General features: G+C 36.9%; 1 long non-coding RNA gene across 3 annotated transcripts in view; it reads left to right on the top strand.

Annotated features, from left to right (window-relative positions):
• The window catches only part of LOC112136170, a 35999-nt gene that overhangs the window by 10559 nt on the left and 3139 nt on the right, over window positions 1-22301 (top strand). The window contains exons 2-5 of one of the 3 annotated variants that reach the window (XR_002917293.2): window positions 2734-2931; window positions 9930-9988; window positions 18828-18892; window positions 19054-19419. This is a non-coding gene — a long non-coding RNA (uncharacterized LOC112136170). Of the gene's footprint in view, window positions 1-2733; window positions 2932-9929; window positions 9989-18827; window positions 19420-22301 lie in introns of those variants that run through there. The other 2 variants (XR_002917294.2, XR_004948808.1) reach the window with 2 other exon arrangements.

Below are 22301 nucleotides of genomic sequence, written 5' to 3'. Positions count from 1 at the left end.
TCATGATTGAGCTTGTTGGAAGCCCACACCCCTTCCACTGAAAGCAGGTTTGGAAGAATCTGTCAAACGTTTAAGTTGGTGCCATGGTTACCGTCAGTTTATAACTTGAATTACTTACTGTAAAGCAAAAAAAATAATAATAATAAGAATAATTTTAACAAAATCGAATCAGAAAGAAGATGTTAAGAAGAACGTATCAGAGCAAGAATGGTTATTCTGAAAAATAAAATGACTGACTTATAACTGTCTACCTTTTCAATAGAAGTCTATGGGATTTTGATGTTTTAGAACCAGCAGGTACTTCCTATTTGGAACACGACGGGAGAGGGGTTGAGCTGTCCATTGTTTTTACGGCCTATGACTACAACCTGTTGCCCACAGCATTCCTGTAGAAATTATGGGTCTAGTGACTCATTGAGGGGTTTACCACCTTAAAATGTCATATGGGTCACCAGCGTGCTCCCTACAGGTTTGACCATTTTTGTCCACAGACAGTCCGTATCCACCAGTAATGGCAGTTGTGGCTAAATTCGGTGAGATCAAATCAGACTACGTTAGTGACCAGCGTGAAGGGTAAAACTCTATGGATATGCAATATTATAATTTAATTTCCATAGATGTCATCGTCTGTATTTCTAACAAATTTTGTCTGTATTTACCTTTTGAAAAATGCACTCATGACAGGAATTCCATCGTGTAATATTTCATTTTTCATTCCCTTCCAAAACATCCGGTTTAAGTGCTTTACAGATTTCAAGATGTTCCTGTTATTTTTTTAATTTTTAAATGACCCTCAGCTATAAAAGGGTAAACATCTGACTCATGTGTTCACTTCAAACTATTCCTAACACAGACCTTAATACTGATTTTTCTTTTTTCTATTTCACTCCCTTCTTTCCTTTCTGTGACAGTCATTAATGAAAGAGGGCTCTTTAACCATGAGGAGTACCTATGTTCATAATGAACTACATTCACAAACATCAAGCTTTCTTTCATACGAACGAGAAGTCTATTTACCGCAGCACATGAGGGATTATTATAGGATTTTTAAAAGCTGTGTAAAAATATATTGCTGTTGCATTAGCCACTGTGAAACACGTCTTCAGTACTGTGAGATGAAAAAGCCTCTTTTCGTTGTGAGCTTTCTTTGAGGAAACAAAATAAAACGCAGTCCTCTTGTGTCCCGGAGCTGAAAAAGCGAGCCACCCTGACCCAACTGCCGAATATCGAGCTAAGCCTATTTAACCAGGAGTTAAGACAGAGTGTCCATGACAATCATCCATACAACTGCAACTGGAAACCCTCTGAGACGGCCCGGCTTTGGCAGCAACCCTCACAATCCCTGTAACTGAAAAGCCACGTCGAGAGCAGCGCAGATAAAGAGCAGGAAAATCATAGTTATTCCTTCCCAAGGAGAGTTCCAGCTGGAAAAGCAATGGAGAAACACAAACGGGTGCCAAATCAGAAACTTTGATTTAAAAATAAGAGCAGGAAATTGTTCAGAGTCCAATTTAATGCAGGCAGAAAGGTGTTGAGTGTGGTAATTGCCTTTTAAAGTGCAGGGGCATGCTTTTAGAAAATATAATTTGGCTCTTAGTGGTGAGAACCTTTTGTTTGTTGATATAAAAGAACCTGATTTTTGAATAAAGAATTGCACTGAACCACACAATATAAATTATCTTCAGACTGGCCAGTAGAAACACTTGAAGGAAAAGTTGAATACGCCAACTATTGATCTTTGAGTTCTAGACACCCTCACCACACCTTGCCACCTTTCAACAAGGATTTTGGCTTGGACTCTTACTAACTTAAATTTAAGTATATAAAAACATAGTCCACACTTCAAAAGGCTTTTTAAAAAGTAGTTAGGAGTGGAAAACTTACATCCCAGATAATCAAATAAAGTATCATCCAACATCTTGAAACCACTGGACAGGCAGAGATGCTGGTTGGCCCTTGTTTCTGTCATTTCACCTGCTGTTGTGCTTGAGGGGAATGAGGGAAATGAGACGTTTTGGGGAATCACTTTCGATAGAAGTTGCTGCAAAGCTGTATGGTGTTGCTTAAAGCAACCATAATAAAGGCCATTGAAAAGTGATTGAGTTTCTTGCCTCAGTGTGGAAAGGGATGCTACAATTGGTCTCAGAAGTGGGATGCAAAGGAAAATGAGTGACAGAAACGAGAGCCAACCATCATCTCTGCCTGGTGCGTTCACGGAACTCTGGAACTTAGAACGCACCCAAACAGCCATCCAGCCCAACTCGATATAACTCAATATAAAATGTTCTGGGCCAGGGCTTTAACTTTGACACGTGTTGTACAGTCGCAGTCCTTTTCACCCATGCACACACACATTCACAAATTGATGGTTGCTCTACTGTCTAATACTGGCACCAATCTCTATAACCACCAGGAGAAATGTAGGGTTCAGTGTCTTTCCCAACGATCCTTAAACTCATGGCCGGAACCAAACCTACGATCTTCTGATCAGAGGTCAACCGCTTATGTTGTCAATTAAGCGTTAAAATAAATGAAGTCCAAATGACGACAGAACTACTGTTAAACGCTTAGTTTGCGATAAAGTTCGTTCCCATTTGGCCTATTAGGGACCCATTTCCAGGGGGTAGAAGGCTTAAAAACCAAACACAGTAGAGTGTTTCACAGTGTTTCAGTATATTATGGATTTGCCCAAGGTGCAAAAGTTTCACTATACATCTCTTTCTCTCCTGTTAGGGCCATCCAGTACAAGCGAAAATATTACAAGCCGGGAAATTTTGTCTCCGAGCCCCGACAGTACCCAGTCTCCAGCTCCCTGTAGCATGTGACGATATTGAACGTTGGACTAATTGATGGCGCTGGCAGGTTGAAGGTCCCACTGGGGACCTGTGGGAGCTGAGGATCCAATTTTCTGCCTGACAGACACCGGCAAAGGTAACCAGGAACCTGCTTATTACTGGTGACATCTCACAAATATGGAGCACCGGCTAATAACCAAGCAAGCCCCATGAGAGCCTTTGATAGAAGGATGCTGGTGGGAGGAATGGAAGATTTCAGCTAACAGGCTTTTATTCAAATTGTACAAAGGGCTCTTGCTTGCACTTTACAAGGGATAAACTCAGCTTCTATTGCCTTACATGCATGACCCTTCTGTGTCTGCACAGAGGAATGAAGGTCCATAAAGTCCTGAGTACTCTGCTTGTCATTGAGAAAGTGACACTTTAAACACAAGCTGATCCATCAACTAGCTAAAAAACACTTTTTAAAAAGATTTTATAGTTTCTTCTCTGCTGATTGCTTTAGTCATCTTTCAAAAGTAAGAAATGAATTGATGAAAATATTCACAGAAAAGCATGCATTAATAAAGTTTTGCCTTTACTATATTTAGTGTTTATTTGATCTCTAATTTGATCTCTTATTATTTATTATTTATACTTAGGTATTTTTGAATTCTCAGTATTTTGGACAAGCCTGAAATATCGGACCACCTTTATGATAATAACTAAAATTTTATTTTTTTTATTTTTTATTTTATTTTTATTTTTTTGTCATTTCATCTCCACATCTTTGACATTCGAGTTTGGAATCTAATGCTAGACATAAACACTTTTCCTGATAAACTACCCAGCAACAAATGACCTGTACATTTAATGGATTTACACATGCATATACTGTATAAACGACCTGCAAATCTCTGTACATGCACAAATAAATAGTATCTATGTGTTTTTGTAGATACTAGTTGATAAAAAAAGTTTGAATGAAAAATGTAATTTCCTCTTTTCAAATGTACCAATAGTGAAACTAAGTCATTTTTCTATTCAAATGACTTGCTTTTTTTTTAGACGTTTCACATCTTTGTCTTAAGATGCAACAAACAAGGACCCTTATTATTTTTAAATTAATTTGTTTTATTAAACTGTTTTTGTAGGTAACACAAAGTGCTTCACAGCATTAAAAAAAATAATTAAAATGAACTCGAATCTTCTTTAATCTATTGTAAAAGTGTTTTTTTTAAATTATAATTATGTTGCTTTAAGCCAAAATATTTTTCCAGCACATAGTTTCTGCAGAGCTGCAGGAGTTCATTAGAAATTCACCTCTAAATTGTGGGTGAGACTGTTGATGCATAGCAACCCCATCCCGTCACCCATCTGTTTACACACTCTCCCACTACAAATATTGGAAGTATCCAGCTGTACAGTTTAGGACCTGATTCTAGCCCAGGTGAAGAAAACAAAGACGTACATGGATCTACAAGTCGTCTACAAGTGTATGCATCAGAATCAAGCGGAGCAGGAAGCTTATAGCTTAATTTTTTTCCAACTCCTATTTTTTGCCAGCTCATGATTTAAATGAAGAAATAATCATTTTAGACAATTTTAAGCTTTCTTTTTAACACTAGAAAAATGCTACAAGAATATGCAAAAATTGCCAAAAACAACGTTTTTTATCAGAGTGGGCCTTTAAAGAATAGAAGCTTTAAACAAGTTATGGATATAAATTTGTGACTTTTTAAAATTTTTCTAGACGGGAAAATATGTTTTCCTTAAGCAGTACCTAAAGTCTAGTGGAGCCTGTTCATTTATCTTAAAAAAAAAAAGGTTTTGCAAAGGTGCCAAAAGTTATTTAATTTAAATAAAAAAAGAAGTCCAACTTTTAAATATTAATGCCAAATGTGATGGAGTTTGCAGTGGTTTCTTTTACTGTCTCTGCAGTAAAAACAACTTGCGGTGATATTACTGCATTAAGTTGACAAACAAAATTTCAGGTAACAGATGAAAAACAGATGAAATGAGGAACATTTTTTATGTTTTTATTTGAGTTCTGCTGCGTTTGTGCGTGGAATAATTGCGGTAAAGGAACAGGAAGACACCAAAGTTTCCTTTTTGCTAACAACTACACGCGGGACTGAACAAAGAAAGAACGCAGTTCTCTCAAGGGGCTGTTAAAGGAAAATAATAAAAACACAATATGTGTTCATTCTCCTTTAAAGTGTAAACACACTTCTTTGTTAATTCTGCCCTTCCTTATGCAGTATTTTTATTGTTTTGTCTGAGAAGCATTGTGTATTGTGTATAATGCATGAAAAACCTCTGGGGTCCACCAAAAGGAAATCATTGTCGTGCATGTTGCTACCTTCTTGATGACCCTGGGAATCAGTCTTTGTAGAAGAAACCGCTAAAAATATTGGTTGCCAACAAAAATTAACAAATGTCATGATAAAACAAGGTGATATTCAGATACTATCTATAATAGGTCTTTTTCTACAATAAAAAAAAGGCTGCAGAGTGAGGCAGATTCATTCTCACTTCACCATATCAGCTAGTTCCTTCCTTCCCCAGGTCTACCCCCTTGCTGGTTTTCTAGTTGTTTCTGCTGTACTTGCTGAAGACTGCATAGATCAAAAATTCAGTCAGTCAAAACTCAGAATACTACTAATCAAAAAACAGGTTGGTAAAACCCTAGAACCAGGGTTTGATGGCTCCTTCTTATAGACATATTTCCTTCTGGAGATTGAATGAATGAATGAAATGGTTTATTTAAAGCAATCAGGTAAAAATACATAAAATAACATATCACATAGTAAATCACAAGTAGATCACTTGAAAGGGAGTGGAAGGAAGCGAACTTATATAATCCCACCCCGGCTCGACCATACCATTTTCTCTACATGAATTATCAATATCTGGTTCAGGCCTTAATATTAAATATTTATACTCTACAATCATAGATTCAAGTTATGAAGGATCATTAATATCAGTAATGTAATTTAATTTCAAAACATCCACAGACAAGTCATTTATATTAATCAGTAACAATAATCTAAATATTCTCATTAAAAAAGACAATTTGTGCAAATTGTATTAATCAAAGAATGATTTTAATAATACAAAAAGTAATAATAAGTAGAAAAGAGAAAAAAATTCAATAATATCAGTGCTACATCACAGTTTAGGAACAAGTTTAAGGCCACGTAATCGTTCTTTGTCGTTATAACTGAGAGACTGTGAAGTTGTCATCACGTCATGTTAGTTGTTCAAGCGGAAACTGACTCTGGTTCTCTTTACGAAAACCTGTTATTGAGTCTGAATAAACCATTACATTCACCTAATTGAACAAATGATATCTGTTTATTTAACTGTAGTATTCCAAAGGCATTCCGATTTGATTTGAACATGTCACCAGAGTTTATGTTGTGCCACTTGAAACAAAAAAGTTCTTTCCACTGAACCAAGCTTTGTTTTGGATTATTGACAAAAGGCCCAATTACCAAAGCCAATCAATCAATGCCTGCACATGGGGTTGAGCATATATGCCATAGATCTTCCCTGTTAAAAATAAAGTAATTTTGCAGACACATTCTGCCAAAAACAGAGCGTCGCTTAGCATGACGGCTTCAAACCTGGCATGTGGTTTTTAAAATGGCCAAAGTATATATGACCGTTGAAGGAAGTCTTTTTTATATAAATTAGTTTGGTGTGTCTTTAAACTTGCAGTTTGCTTTGCGTGGAGTATTTTTGCAGCACAAAACAAACACCATAAAAAGTGCACGTCAGAAAACCTAGAGGATTTTATTTAGCCTGAAAAAGATGAAAAATGTAATCTCGGCTTCACCGCAGAAGAACCTTGAACCGCTTGGATTGGCCAAAGGGATTTTTTCTCCTATTTACTAGTGAGTAAAAATAGCTTAAGCATTAAAAAGAGGTTTTAAAAAAAAAGATGAATAACCATGAAAATGTTTATCGAAATTATGTGCTGCATGCTGTGAAATCACTAAAATATCTGGTGGTTTTTTTTCTGTTTTTAAAAAAAGTCGTTTTATTCTTTTGTGGCACATATGTTCCCTTAGGGGGGAGGCAGCTAATATGTTTTTGTGTGGTTTTCCAGATTTTCCAAAGAAAAGGAAAAATAAATATATATAAATGTCATCTTGAAGCCTGAACTTTGCTGGAGGATTTTTTTAACTATTCAAAACTGTTTCTCCCTCTGTACAAATATTTAAATGCAGAGCGCAATACTTTTTGCCAAAAAAAAAAGAACTCTGAGGCAAATAGGGGCAAAAACAATGTGTCGCACAATTTTCACGATATTCTGTCCTCGTTTCTCTGCCGCGTCTGCATGTCATTTTGCATATTTTTGTATTAGTTGCATTTTTAACCAAAAAATATTCATAGAATTCTATACTATGTACCCTGACACTGTTTTACAATACTCTTGGGGATCTTTTTGTAACTTTTTTATCATTTTGTTTTCTGATCACATTCAGAATAGTTAGTTCTTGTCTAGAATCATGTACATTTATTGTCAAAAGCCTCTTGGACATTTTGTAACTCTCAAGAACTCAACCAAATGTGTATTGCACGTCCCCAATGACCCCACCCTTGCAGTGATGTGTAATCCCTCTCATGAAAAAGGTGGACATGATTTCATGTCTGCCATGGAAACCAGTTAAGATCAAAAATCCTAGTTAAGTGACTTTTGCCTAAATTCTGCTTCAACTGATCAGTTTCAGTTGGCATACTTGATTAGTTTTTGTTTTTCTTTTGCTTCATATTTTCAGAAACTGGTTGTTGTGGTTCTGTCACGAATAATCAAAGTCACTCATCATGAATGTTCCCATGTGACTAGAGTAACATGAGCGTCCCAAGTTCCACCTCTATCTGCCAACATAACATTTGAAGTTCAAAAGGACAACAGAGTTTCTGAATACAAAAAGAGAGCAGCAGGTTTAATAGGGGCGAGAATGCTATATTTCTCTTAGAAGCTTAATTTTCTATAAGTCGCTGTCTATACTGCTGATTTTTTTTTAATATTGTTTAAAAAATGAAGAAATGTCTAATCCAACATTAATAATCTTGGCCCTTGACCGCATTGGCTTTACTGTGTGGCTGGATCCTGTGTTCAAAGTGTGTGACGGCTGTCATTGCCGTCTGCCTACTTTCCCCCCGACTCTGCCCTCAAAACTGCCCCCTCAGCTTGATCTAGCAGTAATTAAAATTTTAGCTTGCTACTTACTAATTAATGCTGAATAGAAATTGGAGCTGTAACTTTTTACTGGTTTTTAGCCCAGAGGTGTTTAACACCTCACTCAATTTTACTGGCAGAGAGCCCTATAAGTCTAAAATAAATGTAGAGTCAGCACAAGCCAAACATTACGCTGGCAGCCTTCTGATCTGGTGACCATCTATTTTTTTTAAGTATTACATGATTTTGTTCCCATAAAATAATCTAAAGAAGTTAAATTTCTGTACAGTTGTGAAAATTGCACTATAAATCGTTCAGGCATTTTTAAACAATCTCCTCTATCATCGGAGACACTGAAATCATAATTTGAGCTTCAAAGGCCATTAAATGTACATTTTCTTTTTTCTTTACAGAAAATTTATTAATTTGCTCTCTATAACCATTCATGTTTGGACGGGATGTGGTTTGGTGGTTCGAGACGTTTGTGGTCCAAATCCTGCTTTGGAGCTTGTCTGTGTAAAGTTTTAAGGTTTTTTTCTTTAAGGTTTTCACCAGATACACAACTTTTCTTTCATAGAGAAGTCTAATAAATAAAGGTTCGTAGGCTATATTCATTATTTGTCTTACCACTAGTTTAAAAACAAAGTTGGTTTAACCAAAAACCAATAGCCAATTTAGCACTTGGATCCACTTGCCTAGCTGATGCTGAAGTAGTTTCAGTAGATTTAATCCTGCTTGTTTATTCAGTGATGTATTTTTTTTTATTTCTTTTTTTCAGCCAAACTCTAGTTTTTTTTCCATTTTAAGGTACAACACATTCGAGTGCAAAACTGAAACAATATGATCGTAACCTGAGGAGTCGGATTTGTGGATAAGAGCCAGGCCCACTAGTGTGCTTCAATATTGGCACCACAGTCACCTTAATCTTCCAAGCTTTCTCCAATTTATCTCTAATTCTCAGGTATTTGTCCATGTTCCTATGTTTCTTCCTCCTGATGTTACTTTCCCTTGGTATTATCACATCCACCACAACAGCTTTCCTCTGTTCTGCATCCAGTTTAAAAAACACAGTTGGTTTAACCATAAACCACTTAGTCCTCTACCAAAGGCCTAAGAGTTTGGTGGTCCTGCGGAGTATCTGTTCATCGCTGTTTCTGTTTTAGTACCATGAACTTGAGAAACTGCTTGACTTTCCAGAGAAATAATGTAATTTTCTAGGCGCAATTGCTTGGGTTTATGAACCTTAAGATAATTTGGACAAGACAAGTGAATCAAATTGCAGTAGAGATAGATATGCTTGCAACTTTGGCACTTGGCTGCACTTGCCTAGCTGACACTGAAGTAACTTCAGTAGATTTATTCCTGCATGTGCATTCAGTGATGTACTATTATTGTTATTTTTATTTTTGCCAATTTCCGTTAGGAACTGATGGTAGCAGATCCAAATGCAGGACAACGGAGAGTGAGAGAGAAGGTGGTTTATTGAGAAGTTGTAATGGAAGAGCAGAGGTCTTGGGTGGCAGGCGATAGGTTGATGGCGTGACGAGGGGGAACTCCTAGTGATCCTTGAAGAGTAGATGTTACAGATAGAAAGTGAGCAGTAACAAGGCTTAGGTTTAACCGTGGCTTGGCAGTAGCTTTCGGTCGTTGTATTCTATTGGAGTGGAGGAGACGAACCGACATTTGCTTAAGAGGTCGTCGGATGAGGACATGATGAGCAGATGTGCAGGATCCAATGTTTAGCTCAGTGGGTGGCCCTGACACCTGACAAGTTCTAATGTTTGTTTTTTGTCATGTTTTAAGGTATAACTAAAAACAATACAGTAGCAAACTTTCCTGAGGGATCCTAAATTTGTGGATAGGTGGGACTGGCCTATCATCTAGCGCCAGGCCTATCACAGTCACTACAGACACCACAATCTCCCTAATCTTCTAATATTTCTTTCCTTTGTTTCTTCGACCAGATGTCACCATCCCACCACAACAGTTTTCCTGTGTTCTGTGTCCATCCCCATAATGTCAGGTTGGTTTTTCCATTACCATCGTGTCCATCTGTATCAGGTTTGAAGATGTTTCCCGCTTTGATTTGGGGTTTCCAGTCCATTTTCTTTACCCAGTACATTTACACTACCAACGTCTTTCACCCTTCAGTGATGAGCTGGACTGACTTCTATACAGAGTAGACATGCATAGAATGTGAGTATGACTTGTGGTATATAATTGGAGCTTTGTGTTGGTTGGTATGGAAACTTGGTCAAAAACTTAACACGTATAGGCATTGGTCTTCTATTGTTGATGAGGATACTGGTATATTCTAACATGGGAAGTATCTTATATAGCCTCGTTGTTTTTGTTAAAGAGCACTTATTTAGATCCTATCTCCCCCTCTTGCCTTCATGTTATGCATAGTTCTCTGTCTTCATTCCATGAATTGTTAACATTTCCCGTTGTTATAGTTCTCCCTATAGAAAAACGGCCACAATAGATGCTTTTTTTTCCTTGTCAATGCCTCATTCCTATTCAGCCTTTGACTTCATTCAATATTTAAACCTTCACAACATTTTGCATAAAAAACATAATTCCTGCGTTCACAAGAGCAATGAATATTTGAATTCAATCCACATAGAACATTTACAGCTTGTGGCAATAGTTTGTATGCAAAAGTGCCATTCCAGAACAAGTTCTTGTTCACAAAAATTCCACATTTTGCCTCACAGAACTCTGTCATTTTTTTAACAGGCTGATAAAGGGAGATGATGGCGTTGCTCTTTACTTGCCTGTGGACAGTTGAGTGTGAGAGTGTGCGTAGTGTTCAAGGTTATCTGCAGGCTGAGTGTGAATGTATGATGCTTATCCCACTTAAGCTATTCTGTTTCTGGAAGGAGACACTTTTTTGAAATATTTCCCCGGCAACCCTCCGAGGGATGGGATTTACATTCACGACTCACTTTATTGTCCTATTAAGAGGGCAAATCTATAAATGAATGGGAATGCAGTTTGTCATGTTTATACATGTAAGCATGTTTGTGTGCAGCTGCATTGGATTTCAGTCAGGAAAGATTTAAAACTGCAAAGGCGAATGAGATAAAGTGATTTGAAAGAATGTGTTTCTCTACATTTATGGATCTTTTTTTAATACCTGATCTCCAGATCAAAACTTCTCCTTCTTGTAATCTGTTTTGCCATAAAACCCTCTCGGTCCACATACAATGTGCTGAATTAGATGCTAAATCTTCCTGGTTTTTGTAGCCCAGGCATTGTTTGGAAAAAAAATCTATTCTCTCATGTTTTCTCAGTATTTTCAATATTGACAGGTTTGCTGTAAATGTTGCTTGAATTGAATTAACTGGGGAAAAAGAGCTTAAGAGGTTAGCCGGCTGATATTAAAGCCTCGGCCTTGGACCAACATATCTGCGAGGTTTCCAGGAGATGGGTGTAATGGATGTCCCCTTTTTACCCGAAAGTGACCTGAGGCAAGAGTTTGGCTGAGGCAATAAGGCAGAAAATCTAATATGGTGGCATGGGCCGTCCCACTGGGAAAAGCCCCTTCAAACGCTAAAGGTGTGCTGACCTCGTCTCTCCACTCTCCTCTACCAGACCAGCTTCCCGCTTTATGCCTTAGATCAGGCGGACACACTCCAGCGCATTCCCACACATGCACACACATCATTACACATACATAAAGTAATAAGCTGAGTCCTGTCTATGACCCTAACCTCATTGCAGAGTTTATTGGCCAGCTTTGCTGAGGAAGTAACCTCATTTTGCCTGAAGGAATACAGAGTCAGCCATTTGTTTGGGCGCCCGCACGCTTCTGACACCTCAGTACAGCCGTCTTTCCAGCATCCTCCACTCCCACACTTTTCTTTTGGTTGATTTTGCAAGTATTGTAATGAATTAGACACTATATGTTCTGGAGCAAAAAATGCATAATAATTAAGAAAAAAACATCAATAAGTTGCACTTTTGGGAAAAAATTGCGACATTTGTAAACAAATTCGCTAAGCTTGGCGTAATGCTGCATTCACACCACACATGATTCCCATGTTAATGCCGACTGCTTCTTTTGATTCGCGTCAAATTTTGTGCTCAATGCTTTTCCAAAAATGTGTTCATAAGACGCTCCTGTCACGTGTGGGAGAAGCCAACACATTCCCACTTAGAACTCGTGACATATTGACGTTTGGTTGAGGACCCCTCCGTGGCAAAAACTGATGTTTTGGGTGTCCCCAACCTGTTGGTTTTTGAAGTGCTAGCTGTTCCGATTAGGCCCCCACCAGTACCGGGATGTGGAGCACACCGGAAGGCTGCCTTCGCACTCTGGAACAAAATTACTGGTAAAAACCCTAAATGACCCCAAAATTGAAATTCTAAGGAAGGCACTAACCTTGATTAACCTCTCCTCACACTTTTTTGATTTCTTGATTAACCTTCCCCTTTGAGAGGCCCTAACCCTAACCCCAGGAGCCCTGGCTAAAAGCCCTGACCTTAAACCCTAACCATAACCAGCCTTTTCCTCTGTCCAATAATAATAATAATAATAATATTTGGGGGGTTGTGGATGAGAATGTATTGGAGAAGCTAGCATTAAGTATCTAAGTCTCATTGTGGAAGCCTTGACTGTATAGGTCATTTAGCAATGCACGGAACACCCGGATAATATCGAGAGATCAGGTTTATTTCATTTGAGGAGCTCAACAAAAGCATTGGTAGGCATGTCTGGTTCATGAGACAAAGTCTTTGTTTGTTTTTTTGTTATATTATTCTTACATATTCACGTCCTAATTTTCATGTCTAGATGCAAATAAGAAAAATACATAAAGTTTAAGAAACAAACAATCCGCATCTCCTCCATGTTTGTTTTGGACGGCGCTTCATCTGCGAAGCTATCAGGAGCAACTACTGATATATACAGTGCCCTCTTGTGGTTGTTAGTGGAAATATGTGAGCCTATTTATTTAATTAAAAATCACAAATAAGTCAGTCTGAGAATAAATCCCACCCATGACCAAACTATGCAAAACAACAAGACTTGTACTCTGAAAAGTAAGGTCCTCTAACCACAAATAGGCACTGATTCTCCAAATGGTTTCCTCAGAAGCTACAACTTATCAGCAGCACATACAAACTGGCCTTATACTTGCAGAACAGGACCTGTGACAATTTTTTTCAAAAAACTTGGGCAAAAAGGACAAATTCCCTGTGTATTTCAAGACGAAAAACAATTAGCATTATCAACCGTCTGCTGATTAGCAGACATGATGTCTGCTCACAGCCTTTCTAGTCATTCTGACGGGTCGGAATTAGCTGCTAATGAAAACACATTACTGATCATGAATGAGCACAAAAGAAAGATTGAAGTTGGTTTTATCTGCAAAGTGCAAAAAAAAAAAAAAAAAAAAAAAAACACTGAACAAAGACAATAACCTTCTGCTTTGGTCACTTTGAGTTTGGACATTTTTCTTCTGTTTCTCTGTTTTTGCTTGGTCGGTTTTCCCTTCAGTGTCTGTTTCCATGTCAACCTCAACATTGTGAGTCTGAACACAAGGACGGGTCTTAAGGCAAATTATTCACATGCAGTTATGAGTCAGAGGCTTTTTCCACAGATAAAGGTGAATTTAATTAGTTTCTTTTTGTGCATTTGTCCCATTTATTCTAAGGCAAACATAACTTTGGCCTCAAAACATTGTTTTTTTATTTGCTTTGACAGACTTTTAGGGATTTTTGAAATCTCCAAAATATTTCATATATTAAAAGTATCAATCCTTTTCTTTTAATGGACAAGGTTGTCACCTTGTTGGGGTGAATTTTGACAGGTTAGCAGATAAACTTAGTTTCCGCTCCAATCCAAACACGAAATGGCTGACAAAGTCAGTGGCGCTGGAGGAAACCTGATGGGACCTCTTGTTGTTTGTGCATCTCGAAAGTGTCTGTTGCTGCAAAATAGGATTTTTTTTTTTCCAGCTGTTCTGGAGCAAGTTGTTCCTCCTGCACAACAGGGGGAGAACAACTGTAATGATCTTACCTGACAGTTTGGAAAAGTTGTCTCTAAATCAGCTTTTAAAGGTCTAGAGAAGATCAGCAAATGCCTTTGAGTTGTCAAGACTTAGACAAGGTGGTAATAAGGAAGCACTTGTACCAAATATGCCCAGACTAACCATAAAACTTAATTGGATGGATTGAAATCCTCTCCTGTGTTGATAGTTTTTGGAAGGAGAGAAATCTTTTGTCAAATGGCTTTGTATGGGACATAGAAGTAAAAAAAGATTAGGACTAATTTGACGTGTACACCAGAAACCAGTAGTATTTTTTGTACTTTAATGACCCTTTAGGGCACATGAGTCAAAGTCATTGAAGAATCCTAGTATAGTATGTCAACATCTCCGGTGTTAAAAGGCCTATACTATGCATTTCTTTATCCTTTCAGAGTAAACTAAATATTTTGACAGAAGAAAGAACACATTATTTATGAAATATTAGTTATTTTTGTGAACTCTTTCCCTACCTGGAAGTTGGACGACTCGATCTCTGAGGCTTCGCCTTTGTGGTTGCCGCCCATTTCATGACATCACCCTAGAGCCGGCCTCTTCAGCATGTCTGCTTTCCTCCCACGAAAACAACATTTTGCAAAGATGGATGTGCATACCATATATTTTCTTATTGAAGCCCCAACGTTTATTCCAAAAATTTGGGAGCAGGCCCATTTTAGAGACAGGTGTGTATTCCTTCACACAGAGAATGGTGATGGTCAATGGGTTCATTTTGTGGTGAAATTTGATCAAGAAATGCACACAAGAAAACCAGGTGAAGATTTCAGGATTTATTGAAATGATTGGAACATTGTTCTGATTAGCACTGGCTAAGAATGTTTTCTAGGTATCAAAAATCTTCTTTGCTTTCATGTGAATCACAAGCACACCTTTCTATTTTTGCTCAATAATCCATGTTCAAACCAGTTCTTCTATTTTGTCACTCGCTTTCTATTCACCTCCACCAGGAAATATTTTTTTTTCTGCTTGTGCTATTCTGAGATATGTTTAGGATCCACCACCAAAATGTCATGCAGATTCCTCACCACAATGTTCTTTGGCGAATGCCACCGCGTGAAGCTTAAACACTGTTAGACCCGACGTTTATTGGAGACGCCGTCCATAAGAGATGGGATACAATTAGAATATATATGGTATTGTGCATATAAAATTAATGTTTTTTGCTGATCCCAGTAAGGTCTGTGGAAAAAGTGTGTTAACCTGTTGGTGTTGCTGGCAGTGCAAATTCTTCCTGGAGGGGCGGTTCTCAGCTCATGACAACCCCCCTCCTTTTTATGGGTTGGTATGGGCTGGTGTTGAGAGGCTTTTAGAGGAATATTCAGAAATGCGTGAATGGATCAAAATACTACGATGGGATTGTTTAAAATGAGGAAAGAACATTATATTACGCTTAAAAGCTCAAAAAGTTTATTTTAAAGGGTGAAGGTCCTTGATAGGACCAAGGAATTAAGTTAAGTTACCCTCCCAACTCTCCTCCTTTTTTTGCCTGGTCATGTTTACTATTTATTCCCATCATTCCCATCTGCCTGATATGTCAGAGATATGCTTGCCTGAATGAGAAAATCTCTCAAAGACAGAAATCCTGATCTTTCCTGTTGGTCCTTTCATATCTCACAGCTTTTACTACCTACTCGATGCCTTCAGTGATCATGTATGCAAATTCTGCAAGAATGTGGGCCATCATTGATGTCCAGCGAAACTCCGCAGAAAAAGGTTCCTCTACTTTCTTGTCATGCAGAGTCTTGACCACAACATTAGAAAAATGAGGCTGTACCTGACCATCATCATCCAGGTCTATAGTCCTTCATGCTGCATGATCTGCCGGTGAAGACCAGCTAATGGTCAACAAAAAATGACAAGCTTATCTCCGCCTTCTGTGATAACAACTTCATATAGACAGTTGCCTTTAAGGTCTTGTAACCCTTATGCTATCCTAGGTATGTTGACATTGGGAGTGGGGTCATCTGGACCCCACAAGGCAGCAACCTGAACTTTTTTTCCCCAATGATTTTCGATTTTCACTGGTGTCCGTGGCAGACATGAAATCCTGTACCACCTTTATGGGATGGATAACCCATCACTCTAAGGCTTGGGTCAAGTGGACCCCATAAGATAGCACAAGGTTGAACTTTTGTATGACTTCATATGTACCAAATGCAGTTCCATCTACTCGAATTTTTCTTCCAAGTGAGACTATGACTCAGAATGTCCTCATACTTTCTGCACATCGTTTGTACATTCCTGCTGGCAACACGTCTGCTATATAATTAGCTTGAGGTTAAGGTGTCTCAACTCCTGTAACACAAAGAAAAGGCATAATGGTACAGTATATGGCCATTGAAACAAACGACTACAAAAAAAAAAAAAAAAAACACTACAAAAAAGGTAAGACATTTCCCATGTTCTAAATAGCAAAAGAAACATGTTCTGACTAGACCACTCGTTTGATATTTTAAATTCCAAGCCTAACTGTCAATGGTAGACAATTGCACCCATAATTTTTGGAAAAATCTACATCTTATCAACACTATTTTCCATGGTTTTCTTAAGTGCAGCAAAAAATAAGAAATTGGATTTTTTTTTTTCACATAATTACCCATTTTGGTGGCAGAGTAGGAAATGCGTAGATTCTGGCATCATTAGGGAGATTGAAGACCTGCAGATTGCAGCGATCACAAATCAGCTTTATGTGGCAAGAGCATAGAGTGACAGTGGCAGCTTTACAGCTCTGCTGATATTGATGTGCCAGAGAGCTTTACATTGAATGTCCTGCGGTCCTTTCCAGATCAGATCTATAGTAACGATGGGTCTTTTACATATTTCCTTTGGCTTTTTGCTCCTAAGGTGACACATTAGAGGTTAATAGGCAGTTTTTCGGACACTTGTTCTGAAATTGTGCTCTCAGAGCACGATGATGACACTGATCTATGCACTTTCAGATGTAAATTATTTGAGTATAACGCAAAGCTGTCAGTGGTAATAGTTAGAGAATTGCAAGCAACTTGAGTTTAGAAAAACATCAGCTCAATGCATTGATTTTCACTGAACTTGCTTTTTTAAAAATCTTTGTCTCAAATTTTGGGTGCAAGTTCTTAGGTTAGCAGCAGACTATGATGGGATGTTGGATTAAGCTAATCATGGAAGAACTGGATACTTCTAGTGTGATCTATATGTGAAATCTAAAGTGATACCATTTGACATGGTCTATGACCATGATTTGCCAAACAGAGTAAATATTGAGGAAAAAAATCAAAAATATGGGGTTCAAACACAAATCTTGTTAATAACTTTAGTGGGAAAACTGTTGGAGTTGGACAACCTACTCTATAAAAAGTCACTTTTCTTCAAAACAAAAATGGATTTGGTATTGTATCTGCAAAAAGCATAAACAGTACATAGAGAGAACTAGACTGATTATCCCCTACCCCCTCTCATTCCAAACAGGAAGTACCCACTGGTCCCAGAGAGCCAAAATCCTATAGACCTCTATGGAAAAATAAACAGCTATTACTCAGTCATTCTGTTTGTCAGAGTAACCATTCTTGTTCTGATGACCCTTTTTAACATGTTCTTGCTAAACCTATTTTTTTCATGGTATATTTTCTTTCTTTACTGCAAGTCGAAAGCTTCTTGGACCAGTCACTGCCTACGAACGTCGTCTGGTCTCAAAATGGTGAAATCCGGTGATATCCTGAATTGACTTAATTTCGTTGGAACTCAAGGCAAGAAATTTTCTATTGGTGATGTCACAGCCTTGATTTGTCTATCTCCTTATGTTAATGGTAAAAACACTGCAAGGCAGTCACAAACTAGCTTACTATCATCTTTAGAAATAAATATCTAATGTCTAAGTCACAAATACGACTGCCACCGCGCAATCCTGAACATCGTGGATGGGAAGAATCTCAGAACCTCAGTTTTTTGATAACCACTGGCGTGGTCATGAATGCAGTTGGTGCCAGTCAAGTGGCTGTAAGGTGTGCAGAATGTCCCCCCTTTTATATACCCCCGGGCTATTGGGCGAGCAGCACCTGATATGGATGGCTGCTGTCCAGAGAAATGTACACATTGTCCATTCAGAGCTGCCGCCAGCTGGCGATTCGGCAGCCACCACCCTGTGACCTCCCAGCTGTCAACTGATTTTGTAATGGCGTCCTCCCCGCCTGTTGCTGGACTCAAACCAATGTCAACTTTTAAATTGTCTGGTTAACATAAATATATAATATTTCTTAAAACCTCCGCGGCCACCGCACTGTGTAAAAATAGCCACCTGTCAAATTTGATGAAAAAACTTCCATTTAGGTCACCGAGTAGAGGCATTTTAGGATATGTGACCAAAGTCTTATTCAGAATTATGCTGCTCGGCGTCTGACAAGGGCCAAAATAGTAGACCACATCAGTCCAGTTCTGAGGTCTTTACACTCGCTGCCTGTCCACCAGAGACTAGACTTGAACATTCTAATGGTTTGAATAGTTGATGTACCAACCGGACCTCTCCAGTCATCTGGATCCGGGTTTTTGTCAGTTCCTAGAGTTTAGCTTCTATGCTCCACAGATCTGGAACACAACTCCCAGAAACCCTTAGATCAACGGAAAAGCTCAGTTTATTTAACTCCAGGGTAAAGACCCACCTGTTCTCAGCTACATTTGATTAAATTCAAACTTTATTTACATTTTTACATTTTTATTTTCACGATCACTCCTTGTTTTTTTTTCTTTTGAATATTTCTTTCAATGTTTTATGTAAGAACCTTTAAATTTCCTTTGAACATGAAATGCTATAAGCAAATAAACTTACCTTTCCATTCGTAGATGAACCAATAAAATCTAAACTTGAGTCCTCAAGATGTTTCCAAGGTAACCAGCATTTCCTCCAGGTAGGTGTCAACACATGAGCATCTTACCTTGTTGTGCAGTAATCAAAAGAACCATAAAATATAAATGTGGTTTAATTTATTGTATCTCTAAGTTAAGTTGATATGGTTAACTTAAGCTCAGAACTACATCCACCTGATGATCATCTCTCATCATCCGACAGCTTTGTTGGAGTCAACTAAACCATCCAGCTCTCTTTGTCTTCATTATCTTGACTGAAACCTCCTCTCCCATCATCCATCTTCTAGCATGAGCTTTCCTCCCTTCCATGTATATGTCCCTTCTTCCTATGCACACATTCATCTGTTACTGTTTACATGCATCCATCCATCCCATAACCTACCCCTCTCGTCTCCACATTCATTCTTTCCTTCTATCTTGTCATTCTTCTCATCATTCTTTCTTCTGTTTCTGTACTCTTAAAGTATTGTTTCCTGTCATTGAATATTTTCACTGTAAAACTGTTTTGACTGAAGAATGCCTAATTTGGGATTTTTAAATGTAAAAATATTTATTTTTACCTTTTTTTTTTAAAAAAAGAAAAAATAATTACAGTATGTATAATGGTTATTGTCATGCATCTAAATGAAAATGACCATTTTACATTTGTATGATTTAAATTTTTTATTAAAACATGTATCTGACAAATATAACTTGTTCTTTTCTTAATTAACATTCTAAAAAAATGCTTATTTTCATGTATATAAAATATTTTATTTTAGATTTGTTTTTTTATTTTGATTAAAAAAAAGACAAAAAATAAAGAAAAAACAAATGTAAAATGCTAATTTTCATGTAAACAAAAGTAAATAAACATTTTGGATTTGCAATCTTTTAATTTTTGATTAAAAAAAGACTAAATATTTTTTATTACAAATACAAAATTATTTTATGTATTTTAATAAAAATAAGCATTTTAGATTTGTAATTTTTTTACATTTAATTTAAAAGAAGATGAAATAATAAAAAAATACAAAGTTAAAATGCCTATTTTAATGTAAACACACGTGAATGCGAATTTTCAGTTAAAAGTGCTTTTTTACAACAAATGTAAAATGCCTATTTTCATGTATACAATGTAAACAAGCAGTTACATTTGAATTTTTTTCATTTTCAATTTAAACAATACTAAATAATATTAAAAATATATAAATATAAAATATTGTTTATATATATATACATATAAATAGGCGTTTTAGATTTGTTTTTTATTTCAATTTAAAAAAGACTGAATTTGTCTTTATTTAAAATGTAAAAGGCTTATTTTCGTGAATGTAAATAATAATAATCATTTTAAATGTGTGATGTTTTTGATGTATTTTAATTTAAAAAAGACTAAAAAATAAAGAAAATTAACATTTAAAATGCTTGTTTTAAAATTAACAAATATAAATAAACATTTTACATTTGTAAATTTTTTTTATTTTTAATTTAAAAAAAGACTAAAAACTGTATTGTTACTTTCATTTATATAATGTAAGCACTTTAAGCACTTTACATTTGTATTTTTTTTTTTAATTTCATTTATAATAATGATAAATAATATAAAAAATATATCAATGTGAGGATTGTGGACTTTGGTTGGATTTTTGGTCGTGTTCACAGTCTTATCGGTTTCAGACTTGTCAAGATTCACAGCTGTCTCCATTTCCGGTAATTACCCTCAGTCTATTTAAGTGTCTGGCTTTCAGTTCTTCCTTGTCCAGTTAACTGTTCCGTTATGCTACATCACTGGTTTGGGCTCCTATGATTTTGTCATGTTGAAGTTTGTTTTAGTCAATTTTTAAGTTTCTGCCACAAAGTTTGCCTATTTTCATGTATATAATGTAAATAAGAATTTTACATTTCTAATGTTTAGTTTAAAAAAAGGCCACATTTTTTAAATTACATATTTACTTATTTTCATTCATATAAATAGAAATAATCATTTACATGAGTGTTTGATTAAAAAATGAAAACAATATACAAATGTACTTTTTTTTTTCCCATCTCTCTCTTTCATGTGTTTGATTTTAAGTTTTCGCCTATTTTTCTGGAGAAATTGTTTAAAAATTACATCAGTATTATTGGACGAACATTCAGTGATTAAAGTAATGTAAAAATTAACCACCGTTTATCTTTTGTCACCCATTCTCTAAGCCTAAGTGGAGAAACTGTGAGCAGTGTATGCTCGACATGCCCCTGCAGTGGTTTTGTGCTCAGTATTTAAGTGGAGCTCAGTCAGAATCATGTGACTAACTTTCATTGTTGCACAATAACCTCCTTCTTTGGGCTCAGATTGTTCTGTGCTGTTACGGTTGAATATTAAGTGTTTCTGCATTCGATGACCTCTAATGAAGGGTCAATTGCTGCAGCAAACTCACTGAGCCCATTTTAGAGCTTACTATTAACTGATCGTGATCATTTTGCCCAAAAATAAGAGATAAAATTGTGCATTTAGAAAATTATACACCCAGAAAATAATCTGAAATGTACCAACAGAAGTGGAAGAGTTGCAGCTAAAGTAAATGCTTATTTCTGTTGTAAAGTCTGATTTTGTTAAGGCCACCAAGTGGTTAATTTATGAGCTGCATTGGCTCCACTTAACATTTACTCAGTCAAACAGATATGAAGTGTTTCTTTTTCTTTTTGTCATTCGAGCACAATCCAGTGTCAGAGTGTTTGCTCCTTTACTTACCTTTTAACCTTTAATGATACACCTTCTTCCTCGAGATCATTCTTCACTTTAACCACTATGTTCTTTCTTTTTTTTTTTTTTTAACTGTGGGAAGTACCCTTCAATCGACCACTGCTTTTGTGTCCGATGTATGTCACCTCGTGACACTCCAGAGATCACACTTGTTCAATTGAAAGACTCGCTCTGATAAACGGTTTTTAACATGTTCTTGTGGCATTTTTCTGATGATGGCGGACATATATTAAGATAATTAAGGTTATCATAACATTTTGAAGTAATTTTTATTTAAATTGTTGTGAATCAGGAACAGACAAAAAAAATACAGTTTGAAAAAAAAAAGCTTATTTGTGATGTAGAAACTATAGTGGGCGGGGCATAAGACCCCCGTTCTGCTCCATTCTGATGGATTATAGACAACTAGGCCAATGTGCGTCTTCGTTTTCCTCATCCGTATGGCACCACTTACTATCTGCTGGGGTGGGCGTATGAATATCAAGGTGAAGTATTGAGACTAGCGTGATGAGATCGATACTTTCATCACATTTTTTTCTTCAATACATAAAGTAAAGCGCTTGAATTTATTTAATGAATTAAGGAGTGTCTTTCTGTCTGCAGTGTTGCCAGATTGGGCAAAAACCCGCCTAATTTGAGCAAAAATCTACCCGATTTGAGTGGAAACTGCCCAATCCGACAACACTCTGTCTGCGCAAACAATGCAGCCCCTCCATTCCCTG

Source organism: Oryzias melastigma, linkage group LG12, assembly GCF_002922805.2.
Source record: "Oryzias melastigma strain HK-1 linkage group LG12, ASM292280v2, whole genome shotgun sequence".
Classification (NCBI taxonomy): domain Eukaryota; kingdom Metazoa; phylum Chordata; class Actinopteri; order Beloniformes; family Adrianichthyidae; genus Oryzias; species Oryzias melastigma.
Note: the sequence above shows the minus strand (reverse complement) of the source record. Positions and strands in the feature narration are given on the sequence as shown.